This window comes from Oncorhynchus mykiss, chromosome 13 (genome assembly GCF_057628025.1).
Source record: "Oncorhynchus mykiss isolate SJ-2025 chromosome 13, ASM5762802v1, whole genome shotgun sequence".
Lineage (NCBI taxonomy): Eukaryota > Metazoa > Chordata > Actinopteri > Salmoniformes > Salmonidae > Oncorhynchus > Oncorhynchus mykiss.
In genome coordinates, this window is record NC_143034.1 from 73183871 (window position 1) to 73202796 (window position 18926).

At 45.2% G+C, this 18926-nt stretch overlaps 1 protein-coding gene across 1 annotated transcript in view; it reads right to left on the bottom strand.

The window, feature by feature from the left end:
- Positions 1 to 18926, bottom strand: part of LOC118936529 (protein tweety homolog 2-like) — a 77878-nt gene that overhangs the window by 32047 nt on the left and 26905 nt on the right. The window lies entirely within an intron of this gene.

An 18926-nucleotide genomic window follows, 5' to 3' on the forward strand; every position in this document is an offset into this window, starting at 1 on the left:
GTGAAATGAGGGAGTAGTGGCTCGGTTCCAACATCTACAGATGGCCACTTCTAGAGACGCTTTCACCGGCTCGGTTCCAACATCTACAGATGGCCACTTCTAGAGACGCTTTCACCGGCTCGGTTCCAACATCTACAGATGGCCACTTCTAGAGACACTTTCCCCGGCTCGGTTCCAACATCTACAGATGGCCACTTCTAGAGACACTTTCACCGGCTCGGTTCCAACATCTACAGATGGCCACTTCTAGAGACGCTTTCACCGGATCGGTTCCAACATCTACAGATGGCCACTTCTAGAGACGCTTTCACGGTTCCAACATCTACAGATGGCCACTTCTAGAGACACTTTCCCCGGCTCGGTTCCAACATCTACAGATGGCCACTTCTAGAGACACTTTCACCGGCTCGGTTCCAACATCTACAGATGGCCACTTCTAGAGACGCTTTCACCGGCTCGGTTCCAACATCTACAGATGGCCACTTCTAGAGACACTTTCCCCGGCTTGGTTCCAACATCTACAGATGGCCACTTCTAGAGACGCTTTCACGGTTCCAACATCTACAGATGGCCACTTCTAGAGACACTTTCCCCGGCTCGGTTCCAACATCTACAGATGGCCACTTCTAGAGACACTTTCACGGTTCCAACATCTACAGATGGCCACTTCTAGAGACGCATTCACGGTTCCAACATCTACAGATGGCCACTTCTAGAGACACTTTCCCCGGCTCGGTTCCAACATCTACAGATGGCCACTTCTAGAGACGCTTTCACGGTTCCAACATCTACAGATGGCCACTTCTAGAGACGCTTTCACCGGCAGGGTTCCAACGTGTTTCCCCGTTAAAGGACTTGACAGAGTTCTTGTTCTTGTGTCAACTACTCACAAAAAGGTCCAGGTTTGTCGCACAGACTCCAGTTGATGAATGGTTCAACCGCTGCGCCACTCGGGCGGCCTCAAATCTAATCTTAACAACATCTTTCCAAGTTATGGAATTGGAATTTAGTTGGAACTGTAGAACACTTCATCTTTATAATTGAACTGAATTGGAAATCAATATTTAAACATTTCCCAGTTTATTGGAATTTATTTGTAAAATAATTGACTGCGGGATTTCTTTAAAATAATTTAAACTTTCAAAAAGGGACTCGCACATCTGAGCTATCTTTTTTGTAGGTGCCTGGTAACAGATGAATAAGATGAGGAAAAACATAAACCTCTTGCTAGTATCCTTATCCACTCCGCTGTCCCTGTGCCTGGGCTGCAGTCCTCTCTCTTCCCTCTCCTCTCTCTTCCCTCTCCTCTCTCTTCCCTCTCCTCTCTACTCCCTCTCCTCTCTTCCCTCTCCTCTCTACTCCCTCTCCTCTCTCTTCCCTCTCCTCTCTCTTCCCTCTCCTCTCCTCTCTACTCCCTCTCCTCTCTTCCCTCTCCTCTCTCTTCCCTCTCCTCTCTACTCCCTCTCCTCTCCTCTCTCTTCCCTCTCCTCTCCTCTCTACTCCCTCTCCTTCTCCTCTCTACTCCCTCTCCTCTCCTCTCTACTCCCTCTCCTCTCTCTTCCCTCTCCTCTCCTCTCCTCTCTACTCCCTCTCCTCTCTACTCCCTCTCCTCTCTCTTCCCTCTCCTCTCCTCTCCTCTCTACTCCCTCTCCTCTCTCTTCCCTCTCCTCTCTACTCCCTCTCCTCTCTACTCCCTCTCCTCTCTCTTCCCTCTCCTCTCCTCTCTCTTCCCTCTCCTCTCCACTCCCTCTCCTCTCTCTTCCCTCTCCTCTCCTCTCTACTCCCTCTCCTCTCTACTCCCTCTCCTCTCTCTTCCCTCCACTCTCTACTCCCTCTCCTCTCTACTCCCTCTCCTCTCTACTCCCTCTCCTCTCTCTTCCCTCCACTCTCTACTCCCTCTCCTCTCTACTCCCTCTCCTCTCTACTCCCTCTCCTCTCCACTCCTTCTCCTCTCTCTTCCCTCTCCTCTCTCTTCCCTCTCCTCTCTACTCCCTCTCCTCTCTACTCCCTCTCCTCTCTACTCCCTCTCCTCTCTACTCCCTCTCCTCTCTCTTCCCTCCACTCTCTACTCCCTCTTCCCTCTCCTCTCTCTCCTCTCTCTACTCCCTCTTCCCTCTCCTCTCTCTATCTCTACTCCCTCTCCTCTCTACTCCCTCTCCTCTCTCTTCCCTCTCCTCTTTCTTCCTCACTCTGCTTCTCTCTCCTCTTCCACTCTGCTGCTCTGCTGTCCCTGTGTCTGGGCTGCAGTCCTCTGGGTCTTCAGGGAAGTCTGGTCTCTTCTTCTCCTGGTCTTCAGGTTTACAGTGATCACAGCACAGACCATCCCCAGAAGAGCACAGCCCATCAGTGAAGAGTACACTCTGTAGAACGTGGAGTTGATGCCAAACGGGTCCCACACCAGCAAGAGGGTCTTAGTTACTGAGACGCACATCCCTTCATAGAAGACAGCACACCAGTACTCCCCACTGTCCGCCAGTGAGAGCTTAGAGAGGACCAGAAAGGAGGGAGGGTGAGATGCATTCATTCGGCCAACCAAGTCTTGGGGCAAGTTTGCTAGTTGTAATCTTGTGTCCAGAATGACATCGTCCACCTGAGCAGTCCGTCTGTACCACACCACCCTGTTAGACTCAGTGAGATTATAGTTACAGCCGAGAACAACCTCTTCTCCCTCTGAGAAAAACTCTGTGAGAGGCTCAGCCTTGGGGCACACCAGGAGAGCATAGCGTTTTGTGTATCTGTACGTTCCTTGTAACTTCTCAGAGCACCCATACCACCCTGAGTGGTTGAGCATCAGTGATGGGATGACCAGGGAGAAGTTCCCTGATGTTCTTCCGTCTGTCAGGTACATCTGCTTCCCTCCGCTAGTGAGATGACTGGGGACCCAGCTGATGTATCCAAAGCGGATACTCTCCCACCTCGTCTCTGTCCCAGTGGGGTCATCATGGTTAAAGCAGGGCAGTACAGCCTCCTCTCCTACTGAGAGAACAACATACTGTAACTTATGTCCCAGATTAAAGACCAGGCTGTAAACACAAAGCTGTCCCCCCAGTCCCATGCACCAGTAATACGACTCCAGGTCCTTTATGGTGATGTTGGCGATGTGGAGAGAGGAGCTGTTCTCAGCTAGCTGCACTCTGTTGTCTCCGTTTTCATCCTCCCTGAACCATCTGACTGTCATGTTGGCATCTTCCCTTGTGCCCTCACACTGCAACTCTACCCTGTGTCCTAAATTAACCTGCAGAATCGTTTCTTCATTTGATCCACTGCAGACTAGGAGGTCCTTGCTGTCCCGGCGTGACACCCTGCCATCTGTCCAACACTCCATCCTGTACCGTCCAGAGTCTGACTGAGTGAGACTGTTGACATAGAGAAGTGGTTTCTCCAGTACCAGTCGATCCCTAAACTCAGCAGCCAGGGTGGAATTCTCAAGTGGGTTTGAAGTGTTCCACAGTAGCAGGCTCTCTCCAGCTGAGGATCTTAACATCAAACAGTAGTCTTCTCCTTCATCATTAGGAATGTAAAAGGTACAGTTGTCTCCTTCATCTTTGATGTCCTGGTCTGTAAGGACAGTTCTGATTAGAACAGCCAGTTGAATGACGAGATGTATGAGCCAAGCCATTCTACTCTGAGAAGTCTGTCAAGCATGTGAATCTTATATGAGAAATTTCTGTTATGTTTTCACTCTGATGATACAGTTGATCATATCTATTAATCTGAGTTTCTGGAGGCCGGAAGAGGCAGGGCAGAGTTAGCAGAGGTGTTAAAACACCACAGACGACAACATGATACTGATGACGATGATGGAAAGAGGTGTTAAAACACCACAGAAGACAACACGATGACGATGATGGAAAGAGGTGTTTTTATTTTAACGTTGTGGTCTGAAGGTTGCGTATCTTTTAAATGTCCTTTCTGAGATCAGAAGTTTATCCTAATATTCTCTCCCTGCAGACACACAGGACAAGCAGTACTGCTTAGTTTATCTGTGACTCAGTATTCATTTACTTTATTCAACTTTACAGTTTTTTTTAATTATTATTTAACCTTTATTTATGTATATTGTTTCCATCCAAAGTTTTTATGAGAATAAAGTAATAGTGTATATATAAACCCCGAGAGCGTTGTGATGGAAACAGGAGGTTTTGGTTTAATTGTATAAATGCAGACAAATCATTTGTTCGTTTAACATGGTGGGAACTTCTTGTCATTAAAATTAATTATGCGAGAAATGGCCACGCCTTTATGCACAAATACTACCAATCACATCGAAAGTAAACCTGGGGAGTCACGCAATGATATGGTGTGTGGTCCCGCCCACGACGACTGGGGGAAACCATGCAGTTTATTAGTCTACAGATGAAATGAAGTTATGATGAACTTTACAGGGTGGTGAAAGTGCACAGTGATCTTGATGCTCCTTTCCAATAAATATCCAGGGTCTGATTCTGGTGACACGATGATCGATGCTTGACTGCAGTTTGACAAATGAAAATAATTATCCATTCTAATCTCATCATGTGGACTAGCCTACCTGCACAGCCTACCTGCACAGCCTACCTGCACAGCCTACCTGCACAGCCTACCCGCACAGCCTACCTGCACAGCCTACCTGCACAGCCTACAGCCTACCTGCACAGCCTACCTGCACAGCCTACCTGCACAGCCTACAGCCTACCTGCACAGCCTACCTGCACAGCCTACCTGCACAGCCTACCTGCACAGCCTACCTGCACAGCCTACAGCCTACCTGCACAGCCTACCTGCACAGCCTATCTGCACAGCCTACAGCCTACCTGCACTGTACCTGTGAGCTGTTGGCTTGAGCCAAGACCAGAGTAGGCAAATGTCCGTAACGCACCAGTTTCTGTGACGACTGTTGAAAATGGAAACACATTACACTTTAGATGTTTATTCGGTACATGAAAACTCAGGTGAAAAGGTCCATTGTGTGTGTGCACTATGTCATCACATACTAATTTATATCCCCAACAAGTCTGTTTGGTGGAAACACCACCACTGATTGGATAATGTTCTTTCTGTTTTATACTGTATTTGCATGAAAATCTGGTCACCAACTGGATGGAAACCTAGCTACAGAGATAAAAATGTATTTCACAAGAAAGACCTGTTGGACAGTTTGCTTGAAGGGGAACATGGTTCTGCCGTGGGTAGCCTAAGAGCCCTGGCGTGTCCCTGTACCATAGGCGATTTGCCAAGGGGGATGGGGGGACATGTCCCTCCTCAATATTCAGAACAGGTCAATTCTTCCTCCAAAATAATTGATTTAAAATGGGGTCCCCAGATATCATATCAACACGTCATAAACAACGTCATAAACAATGTCATAAACAACGTCATAAACAATGTCATAAACAACGTCATAAACACGTCATAAACAACGTCATAAACAACGTCATAAACACGTCATAAACACGTCATAAACAACGTCATAAACACGTCATAAACAACGTCATAAACACGTCATAAACAACGTCATAAACAATGTCATAAACAACGTCATAAACAACGTCATAAACAACGTCATAAACAACGTCATAAACAACGTCATAAACAATGTCATAAACAACATCATAAACAATGTCATAAACAACGTCATAAACACGTCATAAACAACGTCATAAACAACGTCATAAACACGTCATAAACACGTCATAAACAACGTCATAAACACGTCATAAACAACGTCATAAACACGTCATAAACAACGTCATAAACAATGTCATAAACAACGTCATAAACAACGTCATAAACAACGTCATAAACACGTCATAAACAACGTCATAAACAACGTCATAAACAACGTCATAAACAACGTCATAAACACGTCATTAACAACGTCATAAACACGTCCTAAACACGTCATAAACACGTCATAAACAACGTCATAAACAACGTCATAAACACGTCATAAACACGTCATAAACACGTCATAAACAACGTCATAAACAACGTCATAAACACGTCCTAAACACGTCATAAACACGTCATAAACAACGTCATAAACAACGTCATAAACACGTCATAAACACGTCATTAACACGTCATTAACAACGTCATAAACAACGTCATAAACACGTCATAAACACGTCATAAACAACGTCATAAACACGTCATAAACACGTCATAAACAACGTCATAAACACGTCCTAAACACGTCATAAACACGTCATAAACACGTCATAAACAACGTCATAAACACGTCATAAACAACGTCATAAACAACGTCATAAACACGTCATAAACACGTCATAAACAACGTCATAAACACGTCATAAACAACGTCATAAACACGTCCTAAACACGTCATAAACACGTCATAAACAACGTCATAAACAACGTCATAAACACGTCATAAACAACGTCATAAACAACGTCATAAACAACGTCATAAACAACGTCATAAACAACGTCATAAACAACGTCATAAACACGTCATTAACAACGTCATAAACACGTCCTAAACACGTCATAAACACGTCATAAACAACGTCATAAACAACGTCATAAACAACGTCATAAACACGTCATAAACAACGTCATAACCAACGTCATAAACAACGTCATAAACACGTCCTAAACACGTCATAAACACGTCATAAACAACGTCATAAACACGTCCTAAACACGTCATAAACAACGTCATAAACAACGTCATAAACAACGTCATAAACACGTCATAAACAACGTCATAAACACGTCATAAACAACGTCATAAACAACGTCATAAACAACGTCATAAACACGTCATAAACAACGTCATAACCAACGTCATAAACAACGTCATAAACACGTCCTAAACACGTCATAAACACGTCATAAACAACGTTATAAACAACGTCATAAACACGTCATAAACACGTCATAAACAACGTCATAAACACGTCATAAACACGTCATAAACAACGTCATAAACAACGTCATAAACAACGTCATAAACAACGTCATGAACACGTCATAAACACGTCATAAACAATGTAGGAAATCAGCTTTAACGGTTTGACTTTGTGCCCTAAAAATGGTCCAAATCCTTCTCTTTCTCAATGTTCAAACAGAAATAAATAGGGTGTGCCTTTGGTAAAAAAATATATATTTCTTAAGTGTATTAATTATGAAATGATGAAAAATATTAACAACATTCCACCCATGAGGCCACTGGAGGGCGATTTGGTCATTTGACGACAGGAAAGGGGAACCAGAATATAACGTTTTAAAAGTGATATTTTCACTGGACAGTTACTGTAAAACGTTTTCTCTCAGCTTCATGGCAAAATGTTTCACTCTGCCCCATGACAAAATGTGTAGAATTGCAAAAAATGTGCTTTAAAACTGCAACATTTTCTCTCAGACTCATGACAAAATGTGTAGAAATGTTTCTCTCTGCCAATGTACAAATGTGTTGAAATGTTTTTCTAAAATAAAAATCTTGGGGGTTGGGGGACAATCCACTTATCCATCCACTTATCCATCCACTTATCCATCCCCTTATCCATCCACTTATCCATCCCCTTATCAATCCACTTATCCATCCACTTATCCATCCACTTATCCATCCACTTATCCATCCACTTATCCATCCACTTATCCATCCACTATCCATCCACTTATCCATCCACTTATCCATCCACTTATCCTTCCACTTATCCTTCCACTTATCCATCCACTTATCCATCCACTTATCCATCCACTTATCCTTCCACTTATCCATCCACTTATCCATCCACTTATCCATCCACTATCCATCCACTTATCCATCCACTTATCCATCCACTTATCCATCCACTTATCCTTCCACTTATCCATCCACTTATCCATCCACTTATCCATCCACTTATCCTTCCACTTATCCATCCACTTATCCATCCACTTATCCATCCACTTATCCATCCACTTATCCTTCCACTTATCCATCCACTTATCCATCTACTTATCCTTCCACTTATCCTTCCACTTATCCATCCACTTATCCATCCACTTATCCATCCACTTATCCTTCCACTTATCCATCCACTTATCCATCAACTTATCCATCCACTTATCCTTCCACTTATCCATCCACTTATCCATCCACTTATCCATCCACTTATCCATCCACTTATCCTTCCACTTATCCATCCACTTATCCTTCCACTTATCCATCCAATTATCCATCCACTTATCCATCCACTTATCCATCCACTTATCCATCCACTTATCCTTCCACTTATCAATCCACTTATCAATCCACTTATCAATCCACGTATCCATCCACTTATCCTTCCATTGATACTGTTTTCAAATGACCCCTCCATATACAGTACTTCCCAAAATACCCCTCAAGAGAGGCATACACAGTAAGACATGTCAAATGGTTTAGAATAGCAGGAAATGCATTTTAAAAATGTTCCCAAAACAATTCAGGGGGAGGACCCCCCGTCGACTGTTCTTCCTCCCCAATATCTACACCACAATTTTGCCCTTTATAGACACAGATTTAGACTTAGAGCAAAAGGTTACATAAGCTTCATTATCATCTTACAGAGTGAATTCTGGTTTTAAAATGTTCTTCATCAATGTGCGTTATAAGGAGGCGATTATTTACCTTTAGTTTAGTAAACTGAGAAATACATAAGTAACCCTAACCCTTTTAAATTCAGTTGAAGAAAACTTTTAAATTGGAAAGAACATCATATCTTTGCAACCCTCATAAGACACAGAATCTTCAAACCACAAAACTTTAAAATACCCACTTGTTTTTCCATCATCAGCTTCCTGTTTTTACATGTGGTATTTAACCACGTCTGCTAGCTCTGCTCTGACACTTCAGCTCCTCAGAGGAAACCACATCTTATCAGAGTACTGCTAGGCGTTATCTAGGGATCTATGGGCTCTGGTCAAAAGTATATAGGGAATAGGGTGCCATTTGGCATGTAACCTATAACATGCTAATGTTGCCATGGTGAAGGGAGAGAGTAGTAATAACAAGATGTCTGTCTGTCCGTCCGCCCGCCTGCCCACCTACACCATGATGGCCATCATTTAGTTGTGCGGCTGCCAGCCAAATAACGTTGTACATCTGTTGTCATCAGATTCATGTATTTTCTGTGAACAGCCCCCCCCCCCCCTCCCCCCGACACACGTCTATTTCTATGGGAACAAACACTGTTCATAATATTCTTGTTGGCAGAAAGAACATGTTGCAATTTTAGAGATAATTTTCTTGCAATTCTATACATTTTGCCATGTCTAATGTGTGTTCATGTGATATTTGAGTGACTCAAACATTACAACAAAATCTAAGGGCTAAAAACCATTAGCTGACATGGGCTAGTTGGTGGACATTTCTGACAGGTTATACATATCTCTCTAAGGTCTGTAATGACTGACATGACAAGAGGAACTGATGATGTGCTACCCAATTTCCAAAGTGCACCTTGTGCATTCTACTATTACAACTTCAAGAGACCCCCTTACGGGGCGCGCCCCGCAGTTTGGGAACCACTACTCTATAGCAGCAAAAAAAAAAAAACACTGTTGACTTTCAATATAAAATGCAACCCCTGTCAATACACAGCTGGACTCACCTGCTCCCACTTTCATCGTTATGCTCTTTACAAACACGTGATAGACCAGCTGTTCTGGCGAACTATAGTACGTTTTATAATGTGTAGTAAGAAAGCAGCCCATCTCCTGTTTCCATAGTGTGAGGAAGCTTAATGTACCAGTACACCACTTGGACAGGATGCTAGTCTACCCCGAATCTAGCTCCTTAATGGGGGCCCTCGGAGTGTGGTGTCAGGAAAATAACCTCACACTCAACGTCAACAAAACTAAGGAGAGGATTGTGGACTTTAGGAAACAGCAGAGGGAACACCCCCCTATCCACATCGATGGAACAGTAGTGGAGAGGGTAGCAAGTTTTAAGTTCCTCGGCATACACATCACAGACAAACTGAATTGGTCCACTCACACAGACAGCATCGTGAAGCATCGTGAAGAAGGCGCAGCAGCGCCTCTTCAACCTCAGGAGGCTGAAGAAATTTGGCTTGTCACCAAAAGCACTCACAAACTTCTACAGATGCACATTCGAGAGCATCCTGGCGGGCTGTATCACCGCCTGGTACGGCAACCGCTCCGCCCTCAACCGTAAGGCTCTCCAGAGGGTAGTGAGGTCTGCACAACGCATCACCGGGGGCAAACTACCTGCCCTCCAGGACACCTACACCACCCGATGTTACAGGAAGGCCATAAAGATCATCAAGGACATCAACCACCCGAGCCACTGCCTGTTCACCCCGCTATCATCCAGAAAGCGAGGTCAGTACAGGTGCATCAAAGCTGGGACCGAGAGACTGAAAAACAGCTTCTATCTCAAGGCCATCAGACTGTTAAACAGCCACCACTAACACTGAGTGGCTGCTGCCAACACACTGACACTGACTCAACTCCAGCCACTTTAATAATGGGAAATGATGTAAATATATCACTAGCCACTTTAAACAATGCTACCTTATATAATGTTACTTACCCTACATTATTCATCTCATATGCATACGTATATACTGTACTCTATATCATCGACTGCATCCTTATGTAATACATGTATCACTAGCCACTTTAACTATGCCACTTTGTTTACATACTCATCTCATTTGTATGTACTGTACTCGATACCATCTACTGTATCTTGCCTATGCTGCTCTGTACCATCACTCATTCATATATCCTTATGTACATATTCTTACACTGTGTACATATTCTTACCCTTACACTGTGTATAAGACAGTAGTTTTGGAATTGTTAGTTAGATTACTTGTTGGTTATTACTGCATTGTCGGAACTAGAAGCACAAGCATTTTGCTACACTCGCATTAACATCTGCTAACCATGTGTATGTGACAAATACAATTTGATTTGATTTAATGTACCAGTACACCACTTGGACAGGATGCTAGTCTACCCCCAATCTAGCTCCTTAATGTACCAGTACACCACTTGGACAGGATGCTAGTCTACCCCCAATCTAGCTCCTTAATGTACCAGTACACCACTTGGACAGGATGCTAGTCTACCCCCAATCTAGCTCCTTAATGCACCAGTACACCACTTGGACAGGATGCTAGTCTACCCCCAATCTAGCTCCTTAATGCACCAGTACACCACTTGGACAGGATGCTAGTCTACCCCCAATCTAGCTCCTTAATGCACCAGTACACCACTTGGACAGGATGCGAGTCTACCCCCAATCTAGCTCCTTAATGCTGAGCGCCAAGCAGTGACGCATTAGGACAAATCTTTACAGTCTTCGGTGTGACTCAGCTGGGGATTGAACTCATAACCCTTCACATTCTGAGGGCAGACCTCTAACCACAAGGCCACTGAGTCAGACAAAAGAAGAACGTGATCTGCTTTATATCCTAAAGTAAGTAGAGTGGGTGTGGAGGGGGTGGAGGGAGAGAGGAGAGGGAGAGAGCATATGTGTAACGATGTACACATGCACATGTGTGTGTGACTGTCAGATGTGGGGGGTGTGGTGGGATACAGATGGTCGCGGGTTGATGATATCACAATGTCATGACTAGAGTGTATCTGCCATTGATACATTCCGTAGATTATAAATGACTGTCAAATAACTGTCAGCTTTGATTCAACTGAAGATCTATCCAGCAGGACCTGAGCCAGGAGGACCTCAGCAGGACCCGAGCCAGGAGGACCTCAGCAGGACCTGAGCCAGGAGGACCTCAGCAGGACCCGAGCCAGGAGGACCTCAGCAGGACCTGAGCCAGGAGGACCTCAGCAGGACCTGAGCTAGGAGGACCTCAGCAGGACCTGAGCCAGGAGGACCTCAGCAGGACCTGAGCCAGGAGGACCTCAGCAGGACCTGAGCCAGGAGGACCTCAGCAGGACCTGAGCCAGGAGGCCCTCAGCAGGACCTGAGCCAGGAGGACCTCAGCAGGACCTGAGCCAGGAGGACCTCAGCAGGACCTAAGCCAGGAGGACCTCAGCAGGACCTGAGCCAGGAGGACCTCAGCAGGACCTGAGCCAGGAGGCCCTCAGCAGGACAGTTTCCAACCAGACAGTTTCTGGACAAACCACCCGCAACAGCTGCAAAATTAACACTTCCATGTCTAGTACTGGTCTCTAGCAGAACTCTACCATGTCTAGTACTGACCTCTAGTAGAACTCTACCATGTCTAGTACTGACCTCTAGTAGAACTCTACCATGTCTAGTACTGACCTCTAGTAGAACTCTACCATGTCTAGTACTGGTCTCTAGTAGAACTCTACCATGTCTAGTACTGGCCTCTAGTAGAACTCTACCATGTCTAGTACTGGCCTCTAGTAGAACTCTACCATGTCTAGTACTGGCCTCTAGTAGAACTCTACCATGTCTAGTACTGGTCTCTAGCAGAACTCTACCATGTCTAGTACTGGCCTCTAGCAGAACTCTACCATGTCTAGTACTGGCCTCTAGTAGAACTCTACCATGTCTAGTACTGGCCTCTAGTAGAACTCTACCATGTCTAGTACTGGCCTCTAGCAGAACTCTACTATGTCTAGTACTGACCTCTAGCAGAACTCTACCATGTCTAGTACTGGACTCTAGTAGAACTCTACTATGTCTAGTACTGACCTCTAGTAGAACTCTACCATGTCTAGTACTGACCTCTAGCAGAACTCTACCATGTCTAGTACTGACCTCTAGTAGAACTCTACCATGTCTAGTACTGACCTCTAGTAGAACTCTACCATGTCTAGTACTGACCTCTAGTAGAACTCTACCATGTCTAGTACTGGTCTCTAGCAGAACTCTACCATGTCTAGTACTGACCTCTAGTAGAACTCTACCATGTCTAGTACTGACCTCTAGTAGAACTCTACCATGTCTAGTACTGACCTCTAGTAGAACTCTACCATGTCTAGTACTGACCTCTAGTAGAACTCTACCATGTCTAGTACTGGTCTCTAGCAGAACTCTACCATGTCTAGTACTGGTCTCTAGCAGAACTCTACCATGTCTAGTACTGGCCTCTTGCAGAACTCTACCATGTCTAGTACTGACCTCTAGTAGAACTCTACCATGTCTAGTACTGGTCTCTAGCAGAACTCTACTATGTCTAGTACTGGCCTCTAGCAGAACTCTACCATGTCTAGTACTGGTCTCTAGCAGAACTCTACCATGTCTAGTACTGACCTCTAGTAGAACTCTACCATGTCTAGTACTGACCTCTAGTAGAACTCTACCATGTCTAGTACTGGTCTCTAGCAGAACTCTACCATGTCTAGTACTGGCCTCTAGCAGAACTCTACCATGTCTAGTACTGGTCTCTAGCAGAACTCTACCATGTCTAGTACTGACCTCTAGTAGAACTCTACCATGTCTAGTACTGGTCTCTAGCAGAACTCTACTATGTCTAGTACTGGCCTCTAGCAGAACTCTACCATGTCTAGTACTGGTCTCTAGCAGAACTCTACCATGTCTAGTACTGACCTCTAGTAGAACTCTACCATGTCTAGTACTGACCTCTAGTAGAACTCTACCATGTCTAGTACTGGTCTCTAGCAGAACTCTCCCATGTCTAGTACTGGCCTCTAGTAGAACTCTACCATGTCTAGTACTGGCCTCTAGCAGAACTCTACCATGTCTAGTACTGGTCTCTAGCAGAACTCTACCATGTCTAGTACTGACCTCTAGTAGAACTCTACCATGTCTAGTACTGGTCTCTAGCAGAACTCTACTATGTCTAGTACTGGCCTCTAGCAGAACTCTACCATGTCTAGTACTGGTCTCTAGCAGAACTCTACCATGTCTAGTACTGACCTCTAGTAGAACTCTACCATGTCTAGTACTGACCTCTAGTAGAACTCTACCATGTCTAGTACTGGTCTCTAGCAGAACTCTACCATGTCTAGTACTGGCCTCTAGCAGAACTCTACTATGTCTAGTACTGGCCTCTAGCAGAACTCTACCATGTCTAGTACTGGTCTCTAGCAGAACTCTACCATGTCTAGTACTGACCTCTAGTAGAACTCTACCATGTCTAGTACTGACCTCTAGTAGAACTCTACCATGTCTAGTACTGGTCTCTAGCAGAACTCTCCCATGTCTAGTACTGGCCTCTAGTAGAACTCTACCATGTCTAGTACTGGCCTCTAGCAGAACTCTACCATGTCTAGTACTGACCTCTAATAGAACTCTACCATGTCTAGTACTGGTCTCTAGCAGAACTCTACTATGTCTAGTACTGGCCTCTAGCAGAACTCTCCCATGTCTAGTACTGGCCTCTAGCAGAACTCTCCCATGTCTAGTACTGGTCTCTAGCAGAACTCTCCCATGTCTAGTACTGGCCTCTAGCAGAACTCTACTATGTCTAGTACTGACCTCTAGCAGAACTCTCCTATGTCTAGTACTGGCCTCTAGCAGAACTCTCCATTTCCATGCTCCACCCAACTGTTAAATGACACACCATATAGCCCAGGGGCCTAAGAAATGCCTACCTAAGAACATTATTAGAGCCAATGCCTTAAATCTGTGCCCCCAAATATTGTTGTTGTAGTATATACAGTACCAGTCAAAAGTTTGGACACACCTACTCATTCAAGGGTTTTTATATATTTAAAAAAAGTTCAGCTAGTATCTTAGACTTGGCTATGTTGACAGTCTCAAAACCAATCCTAGTTCAGCTAGTATCTTAGACTTGGCTATGTTGACAGTCTCAAAACCAATCCTAGTTCAGCTAGTATCTTAGACTAGGCTATGTTGACAGTATCAAAACCAATCCTAGTTCAGCTAGTATCTTAGACTAGGCTATGTTGACAGTATCAAAACCAATCCTAGTTCAGCTAGTATCTTAGACTAGGCTATGTTGACAGTATCAAAACCAGTCCTAGTTCAGCTAGTATCTTAGACTAGGCTATGTTGACAGTATCAAAACCAATCCAGTCAGTAAATTGCATCACCATGCTCCATCAGTCTCCACCTTGGTGTTGTTGACATTCTCCTCAGGCCCCCTCAGTTTCCTGAGTGAGTCACAGTAGTAAGCTAGTGTTGTAACGACACAGTTTCCTGAACTGCATAACACACACACTGACGCACACACACACACAAAATACCATACCATACAGAACCAATCAAATGTTTGAACACACCTACTCATTCAAGAGTTTTTCTGTATTTTTATTATTTTTTCTACAATGTAGAATAATAGTGAAGACATCAAAAGGATGAAATAACACATATGGAATCATGTAGTAACCAAGAAAAAGTTAAACAAATCAAAATCCATTTTAGATTCTTCAAAGTAGCCACCCTTTGCCTTGATGACAGCTTTGTACACTCCTGGCATTCTCTCAACCAGCTTCATGAGGTAGTCACCTGGAATGCATTTCAATTAACAGGTGTGCTTTGTTAAAAGTAAATTTGTGGAATTTCTTTCCTTCTTAATAATGCGTTTGAGGCAATTAGTTGTGTTGTGACAAGGTAGGGGTGGTATACAGAAGATACCCCTATTTGGTAAAATACCAAGTCCATATTATGGCAAGAAAAGCTCAAATAAACAAAGAGAAACGACAGTCCATCATTACTTTGAGACAGAAAGTTTCTTCAAGTGCAGTCGCAAAAAAACATCAAGCGCAATGTAGAAAATAGTAAAAATAAAGAAAAACCCTTGAGTAGGTGTGTCTAAACTTTTGACTGGTACTGTATATACAGTATATAGTACTATTGTTCCTGCTGTATAGGTCAACAGTAGTGAAATTCATAGGGAAGAGAGTACCACTTGGAACACAGTAACCTGACAGTATGGAGCCAGAGAGAGCAGCTATGTGGTAAGACAGTAAGGACACAATGTAACACATCCTCCTCTCCTCCCCAGGTCCCTCGGGAAGGTCTCTGATTGCCAGGAAACTGCTCTGATGCCCTGCCCCCACCACACACCACAACGTTCATCTTTCACCCCAGCCCGACCAACAGGAAGGAGAGGTGGAAGCCTCACAGCCTTTAGGTCTACCTGGTCTGGAAGGAGAGGTGGAAGTCTCACAGCCTATAGGTCTATAGGTCTACCTGGTCTGGAAGGAGAGGTGGAAGCCTCACAGCCTATAGGTCTACCTGGTCTGGAAGGAGAGGTGGAAGCTTCACAGCCTATAGGTCTACCTGGTCTGGAAGGAGAGGTGGAAGCCTCACAGCCTATAGGTCTATAGGTCTACCTGGTCTGGAAGGAGAGGTGGAAGCCTCACAGCCTATAGGTCTATAGGTCTACCTGGTCTGGAAGGAGAGGTGGAAGCCTCACAGCCTATAGGTCTACCTGGTCTGGAAGGAGAGGTGGAAGCTTCACAGCCTATAGGTCTACCTGGTCTGGAAGGAGAGGTGGAAGCCTCACAGCCTATAGGTCTACCTGGTCTGGAAGGAGAGGTGGAAGCCTCACAGCCTATAGGTCTACCTGGCCTGGAAGGAGAGGTGGAAGCCTCACAGCCTATAGGTCTACCTGGTCTGGAAGGAGAGGTGGAAGCCTCACAGCCTATAGGTCTACCTGGTCTGGAAGGAGAGGTGGAAGCCTCACAGCCTATAGGTCTATAGGTCTACCTGGCCTGGAAGGAGAGGTGGAAACCTCACAGCCTATAGGCCTATAGGTCTACCTGGCCTGGAAGGAGAGGTGGAAGCCTCACAGCCTATAGGTCTATTGGTCTACCTGGCCTGGAAGGAGAGGTGGAAGCCTCACAGCCTATAGGTCTACCTGGTCTGGAAGGAGAGGTGGAAGCCTCACAGCCTATAGGTCTATAGGTCTGCCTGGCCTGGAAGGAGAGGTGGGAGCCTCACAGCCTATAGGTCTACCTGGCCTGGAAGGAGAGGTGGAAGCCTCACAGCCTATAGGTCTACCTGGTCTGGAAGGAGAGGTGGAAGCCTCACAGCCTATAGGTCTATAGGTCTGCCTGGCCTGGAAGGAGAGGTGGAAGCCTCACAGCCTATTGTGCGTCGCCCCACGGACCTCCCGGTCACTATAGGTCTACCTGGCCTGGAAGGAGAGGTGGAAGCCTCACAGCCTATAGGTCTATAAGTCTACCTGGTCTGGAAGGAGAGGAGGAAGCCTCACAGCCTATAGGTCTATAGGTCTACCTGGTCTGGAAGGAGAGGTGGAAGCCTCACAGCCTATAGGTCCACCTGGTCTGGAAGGAGAGGTGGAAGCATATCTCTGGATCATACCGTACATGTATAAATTAAACTATACATTCAGAGAGACACTGTATTCAGAGACATACTGTAAGTAAGATATATATATTGTATAGTGTCTGAGTCTCCAGCTAACTGGGGTCTTTCTCTGTTGTAAATTAAATCCAGAATTCATCAAATTCCATAACAGTCACAGTCTTTTTCATTGACGTCATGCAACCTAAAAAAAAATATTTATTTGTCCTACTTCCTCATTGATTTCTTTTATTTTTTATATATATATTTTTTGAATTTTACCCCTTTTTCGTGGTATCCAATTGTTGTAGTAGCTACTATCTTGTCTCATCGCTACAACTCCCGTACGGGCTCGGGAGAGACGAAGGCTGAATGTCATGCGTCCTCCGATACACAACCCAACCAGCCGTACTGCTTCTTAACACAGCACACCTCCAACCCGGAAGCCAGCCGCACCAATGTGTCGGAGGCTACACCGTGCACCTGGCAACCTTGGCTAGCGCGCACTGCGCCCGGCCCGCCACAGGAGTCGCTGGTGTGCGATGAGACAAGGAGATCCCTACCGACCAAAACCTGGACGACGCTAGGCCAATTGTGCGTCGCCCCACGGACCTCCCGGTCGCGGCCGGTTACGACAGAGCCTGGGCACGAACCCAGGGACTCTGATGGCACAGCTGGCAGTACAGTACAGCACCCTTAACCACTGCGCCACCCGGGAGGCCCTCCTCATTGATTTCTAAGCAGCACACCCTGGTAACAAATGGCCTTCAGAGAACTTATGAGAGAAATGAAGAATTCCCCCCAAAAATAACCACATAGTGGTGGAGGTGTGGCTAACTATCAATGTAACGTATGGATCTGTTCGTCCCTGCATCTAACAGACTAGAACTGATAGTCTTGGGCCCTGTTCAGTAAGGGGCATGACATCCCAAAATGTTTTGTAACACAACATGAATATCTGTCTTCTTAGAGAGACAGGTAATACCTTCTCGTTTCGAAACGTTTCCACCTTCTGAACACTACCCAGGTAATGACTAGTCTAGCAGGTTTCCAGAGTAGAGTGGTTATTTACATGGGGCCGAGGCCTGCCGCCAAACCATCAGTGGCCCTGTGCCCCGTTTCACTCTGTGGCCCCTGGCTGTGTGGTTGTGTGGCCCCTGGCTGTGTGGCACCTGGGCTGCTCTCAACTCAGTCTCTCACCACAGAGAGAAGAGGCTGCCAGCACTGTCACACAGTGACAGACACAGGTTGTGTCTCAAGTTGCACTCCATTCCCTAAATAGTGACCAGGCTGGTCAAAAGTAGTGCACTACATAGGGAATAGAGTGCCATTTGGGACACAAGACAGAGAGCTGATAGAACCACTGTTAATTTAAGAGGGGGGATTTTACCAGACAACACGCCCCAGCGTCATCAAACCAGATAAACTGGTTGGAATACAGAAGCATTTGAGGAGACATCTTAGGACCTTTGGGGAGATTCCAACACTCTACCTCAGTGCATTTACAACTGCCACAAATTATATTTATAAAACATGTTTGTTACTACTTCCTGTTCTGGTTTAAATAAGGAAGTCTCTGTTTGTTTCCCTGGAGGACTGTTCACTACAATCAATCCCAGCATAGATGGCAGGCCCCAGGAATCACACTGGACCACAATGGGAAACTCCCGGGACACAAAACAACCTGGGGGTACCCTGCCGTTCAAAAGTCTGGGGTCACTTAGAATTGTCCTTGTTTTTGAAAGAA